The sequence below is a fragment of the Procambarus clarkii genome, chromosome 6 (genome assembly GCF_040958095.1).
Source record: "Procambarus clarkii isolate CNS0578487 chromosome 6, FALCON_Pclarkii_2.0, whole genome shotgun sequence".
NCBI lineage: Eukaryota > Metazoa > Arthropoda > Malacostraca > Decapoda > Cambaridae > Procambarus > Procambarus clarkii.
In genome coordinates, this window is record NC_091155.1 from 54,409,037 (window position 1) to 54,415,444 (window position 6,408).

A 6,408-nucleotide genomic window follows, 5' to 3' on the forward strand; every position below is an offset into this window, starting at 1 on the left:
CCGAGGATGGTTGTCTACTGCAGGGACATGTTGGTCATGACCGAGGATGGTTGTCTACTGCAGGGTCATGTTGGTCATGACCGAGGATGGTTGTCTACTGCAGGGACATGTTGGTCATGACCGAGGATGGTTGTCTACTGCATGGTCATGTTGGTCATGACCGAGGATGGTTGTCTATTGCAGGGTCATGACCGAGGATGGTTGTCTACTGCAGGGTCATGACCGAGGATGATTGTCTACTGCAGGGTCATGACCGAGGAGGGTTGTCTACAGCAGGGTCATGACCGAGGATGGTTGTCTACTGCAGGGTCATGAACGAGGATGATTGTCTACTGCAGGGTCATGACCGAGGATGGTTGTCTACTGCAGGGTCATGACCGAGAATGGTTGTCTACTGCAGGGACATGTTGGTCATGACCGAGGATGGTTGTCTACTGCATAGTCATGTTGGTCATGACCGAGGATGGTTGTCTACTGCAGGGTCATGTTGGTCATGACCGAGGATGGTTGTCTACTGCAGGGACATGTTGGTCATGACCGAGGATGGTTGTCTACTGCAGGGACATGTTGGTCATGACCGAGGATGGTTGTCTACTGCATGGTCATGTTGGTCATGACCGAGGATGGTTGTGTACTGCAGGGTCATGACCGAGGATGGTTGTCTACTGCAGGGTCATGACCGAGGATGATTGTCTACTGCAGGGTCATGACCGAGGATGGTTGTCTACTACAGGGTCATGTTGGTCATGACCGAGGATGGTTGTCTACTGCAGGGACATGTTGGTCATGACCGAGGATGGTTGTCTACTGCAGGGACATATTGGTCATGACCGAGGATGGTTGTCTACTGCAGGGTCATGACCGAGGATGGTTGTCTACTGCAGGGTCATGACCGAGGATGGTTGTCTACTACAGGGTCATGTTGGTCATGACCGAGGATGGTTGTCTACTGCAGGGACATATTGGTCATGACCGAGGATGGTTGTCTACTGCAGGGTCATGTTGGTCATGACCGAGGATGGTTGTCTACTGCAGGGACATGTTGGTCATGACCGAGGATGATTGTCTACTGCAGGGACACATTGGTCATGACCGAGGATGGTTGTCTACTGCAGGGTCATGTTGGTCATGACCGAAGATGGTTGTCTACTGCAGGGACATGTTGGTCATGACCGAGGATGGTTGTCTACTACAGGGTCATGTTGGTCATGACCGAGGATGGTTGTCTACTGCAGGGTCATGACCGAGGATGGTTGTCTACTACAGGGTCATGTTGGTCATGACCGAGGATGGTTGTCTACTGCAGGGACATGTTGGTCATGACCGAGGATGGTTGTCTACTGCAGGGACATGTTGGTCATGACCGAGGATGGTTGTCTACTGCAGGGTCATGTTGGTCATGACCGAGGATGGTTGGTCATGACCGAGGATGGTTGTCTACTGCAGGTCATGACCGAGGATGGTTGTCTACTGCAGGGTCATGTTGGTCATGACCGAGGATGGTTGTCTACTGCAGGGTCATGTTGGTCATGACCGAGGATGGTTGTCTACTGCAGGGTCATGTTGGTCATGACCGAGGATGGTTGTCTACTGCAGGGTCATGTTGGTCATGACCGAGGATGGTTGTCTACTGCAGGGTCATGTTGGTCATGACTGAGGATGGTTGTCTACTGCAGGGACATGTTGGACTTGACCGAGGATGGTTGTCTACTGCAGGGTCATGTTGCTCATGACCGAGGATGGTTGGTCATGACCAAGGATGGTTGTCTACTGCAGGGTCATGTTGGTCATGACCGAGGATGGTTGTCTACTGCAGGGTCATGTTGGTCATGACCGAGGATGGTTGGTCATGACCGAGGATGGTTGTCTACAGCAGGGACATGTTGGTCATGACCGAGGATGGTTGGTCATGACCGAGGATGGTTGTCTACTGCAGGGACATGTTGGTCATGACCGAGGATGGTTGGTCATGACCGAGGATGGTTGTCTACTGCAGGGTCATGTTGGTCATGACCGAGGATGGTTGTCTACTGCAGGGTCATGTTGGTCATGGCTGAGGATGGTTGTCTACTGCAGGGACATGTTGGTCATGACCGAGGATGGTTGTCTACTGCAGGGTCATGTTGGTCATGACCGAGGATGGTTGTCTACTGCAGGGAAATGTTGGTCATGACCGAGGATGGTTGTCTACTGCAGGGTCATGACCGAGGATGGTTGTCTACTGCAGGGACATGTTGGTCATGACCGAGGATGGTTGTCTACTGCAGGGACATGTTGGTCATGACCGAGGATGGTTGTCTACTGCAGGGACATGTTGGTCATGACCGAGGATGGTTGCCTACTGCAGGGACATGTTGGTCATGACCGAGGATGGTTGTCTACTGCAGGGTCATGTTGGTCATGACCGAGGATGGTTGTCTACTGCAGGGTCATGTTGGTCATGACCGAGGATGGTTGTCTACTGCAGGGTCATGTTGGTCATGACCGAGGATGGTTGTCTACTGCAGGGTCATGTTGGTCATGACTGAGGATGGTTGTCTACTACAGGGACATGTTGGACATGACCGAGGATGGTTGTCTACTGCAGGGTCATGTTGGTCATGACCGAGGATGGTTGGTCATGACCAAGGATGGTTGTCTACTGCAGGGTCATGTTGGTCATGACCGAGGATGGTTGTCTACTGCAGGGTCATGTTGGTCATGACCGAGGATGGTTGTCTACTGCAGGGAACATGTTGGTCATGACCGAGGATGGTTGTCTACTGCAGGGACATGTTGGTCATGACCGAGGATGGTTGGTCATGACCGAGGATGGTTGTCTACTGCAGGGTCATGTTGGTCATGACCGAGGATGGTTGTCTACTGCAGGGTCATGTTGGTCATGACTGAGGATGGTTGTCTACTGCAGGGTACATGTTGGTCATGACCGAGGATGGTTGTCTACTGCAGGGTCATGTTGGTTCATGACCGAGGATGGTTGTCTACTGCAGGGTTATGTTGGTCATGACTGAGGATGGTTGTCTACTGCAGGGACATGTTGGTGCATGACCGAGGATGGTTGTCTACTGCAGGGTACATGTTGGTGATGACCGAGGATGGTTGTCTACTGCAGGGACATGTTGGTCATGACCGAGGATGGTTGTCTACTGCAGGGTCATGACCGAGGATGGTTGTCTACTGCAGGGACATGTTGGTCAAGACCGAGGATGGTTGTCTACTGCAGGGACATGTTGGTCATGACCGAGGATGGTTGTCTACTGCAGGGTCATGTTGGTCATGACCGAGGATGGTTGTCTAATGCAGGGACATGTTGGTCATGACCGAGGATGGTTGTCTACTGCAGGGACATGTTGGTCATGACCGAGGATGGTTGTCTACTGCAGGGACATGTTGGTCATGACCGAGGATGGTTGTCTACTGCAGGGTCATGTTGGTCATGACCGAGGATGGTTGTCTAATGCAGGGTCATGTTGCTCATGACCGAGGATGGTTGTCTACTGCAGGGTCATGTTGGTTATGACCGAGGATGGTTGTCTACTGCAGGGACATGTTGGTCATGACCGAGGATGGTTGTCTACTGCAGGGACATGTTGGTGATGACCGAGGATGGTTGTCTACTGCAGGGACATGTTGGTAATGACCGAGGATGGTTGTCTACTGCAGGGACATGTTGGTCATGACCGAGGATGGTTGTCTACTGCAGGGTCATGACCGAGGATGGTTGTCTACTGCAGGGACATGTTGGTCATGACCGAGGATGGTTGTCTACTGCAGGGTGATGTTGGTCATAACCGAGGAAGGTTGTCTACTGCAGGGTCATGACCGAGGATGGTTGTCTACTGCAGGGACATGTTGGTCATGACCGAGGATGGTTGTCTACTGCAGGGTCATGTTGGTCATGACTGAGGATGGTTGTCTACTGCAGGGACATGTTGGACTTGACCGAGGATGGTTGTCTACTGCAGGGTCATGTTGCTCATGACCGAGGATGGTTGTTCATGACCAAGGATGGTTGTCTACTGCAGGGTCATGTTGGTCATGACCGAGGATGGTTGTCTACTGCAGGGTCATGCTGGTCATGACCGAGGATGGTTGGTCATGACCGAGGATGGTTGTCTACTGCAGGGACATGTTGGTCATGACCGAGGATGGTTGGTCATGACCGAGGATGGTTGTCTACTGCAGGGACATGTTGGTCATGACCGAGGATGGTTGTCTACTGCAGGGTCATGTTGGTCATGACCGAGGATGGTTGTCTACTGCAGGGTGTTACGGTGCCCTCTCCTATTTCTTTCGTTTGCCGGCTTAAAGAGTCATATCAGCTCTCCCTACTGATTCTCTGAGGTTCAGGGAGTCTAATGATATACGTGGCGACCAGACTGGCTGCCATTTAATGGAAGGAGGTTATATTATAAGTTGTAAATAAAGGAAAGTTGGCGCCCTGATATAAAATGAAACAGTATCCCCTACGGCAGATATGACCTTGTGGAAGGGACACTATGCCAATCGCGGATTGGCCGACGTAGGTCGCGGGCGACAAATCAGGGCCCGCCATGACGTCACCGAGTGCCCCGGGCGGCGCCAACGTCAGAGTTGTACTGACCGTGGAAGCGACAGGACGCGCCTCGGTCTGCTCTCAAGGATTGGAGGCTCTGCAAGCCTTGTTCAGTGGATTGAGCTGGCCTTCGTTGCCCACCATAGTTATTGGAGACCCTGCGCTTCTGGGAAGCCAAAGAGGAACCAAGTTCAGTGAGCAGAGAAGTGCCCAAACTTGGAAAATAGTCGGCGACGACGCTGGGCGGCGCCGCTGGCTGGACGTTGAGGTCTGGAAGGTGGGCGAGCAAGCTAGCTGTGACTGGGGTCACATCCACTGAGAATCTTGGAAGGACGACACCGTGCCTAGGACAAGGAGCGACGCCCTGTGGGAGAGGCGAGTGTGGGGAAAGATAGTGATTAGCTCAGCGCCCATCGATGAACCAGGATTGGGGCAGCTGAATCTCAGGGATTGGAACGGCGACGACGCGAAGGCTTCACGACACCTGAGGACCTGTGGAACGCCCTGGATCGTCGAGGATCGACCCAAGGAAGCGTGGGAACCTCACACCATCGAGGGACAGGCGTCGTGAGCCAGGAGTGTAAGGTAGATCATTTTTCCCTCCCATTACCCCTTGTATGAGTAGGCTAGTTAGGCCACAATATTTACTTGTGTATGTGGCAGCAAGACTTTATTACTTTAATAGTAGAATAGGCTGCAAGGCAGCTTGTGTCCAGGACTGTCAGAGAGGACAGTGTGTATGGATGGCAGGACAGTGAAGAAGAGGAGCCGACGTGGTGAAGAGGCCCTCCTGTGAGAGTGTGAGACTCCTGTCTTCCTGCCCAGTTGAAGGAGAGTTGGAGGTCGTGGAAGAAGAGGCTGACGATCTCCAGACTCATCATCCATATTCCATATTCATGTATTACTTGTGATTGTGTGTGTGTGTTCATGTAATTTGCGTCAGTAAATCCACACATTTTATTACTGTGTTTGAGTGTGCCTCCATTTGTGATATTTCTCTATGAGCATACATTTCTGGCTACAAACGATATATGATACACCCACTGAACTGCATTGCTGGGGTGCAGATATAATAACCCAGCTGGCGACCTTGCTAAGAGGAAGATAGAGAAGACAGGCGGGAAAGGAGTTCCTGCAACCTTTTTTTTTGTCTGGCAGGCAAGACTCAGAGAGGCTATGGTTATAGGTAAGCCTGAGTCTTCCTTCACTCCCCCACGGGTCTAGGCCGGAACTGTTAACAGCAGTTTCCCCGTGGTTGACTGAAGGGCTTCCAGGGTGAATCAGTGGCACCCCTTTGTGGTGGAAGCAAAGACCTGCGGAGGTGGGCATTGTTGGTCCTATCTTGTGTGACCAAGGAGACTCCGGTGAATCCAGGGAGTCGGAGGGGCTGAGTATTTGGGCCCTTTGAGCCCCTAGCAGCCGAGTGTTAGCAGAGCCCCGGACCGCCCACCCCCCACGTGACAAGAGAACTGGCGACCTCGCCAGGATTCGAACCCCAGTAGCCAAGGACTGGGAACTTCGCCAGGAAGCGTGGATCAAGCTACAGTGTGGACCAAATTGCGAGACAAGTGTTGCCAGGGTACTAATACAGTGTGGGCCAGTGAATTCGGTGGTACTGTTACTCAACCAGCTAAGGGACTGAAACGGTGAAATTAGTGCCTACTAACTTGTCTGTGCTGTCGTGTATGCTCAATGATATAGAGATGGAGGAAGACAAAGTAAAGAAATTTATTGACACAAGGGACGAGAGAATTTTAGAAGAGTGTACCAAGGCCCAGCTCCAACAAGTGGCAAACCACTTTGGGATCAGGTTGAGGACGACTAAGGTAGCGGAGCGAAGGATAGAGATCATG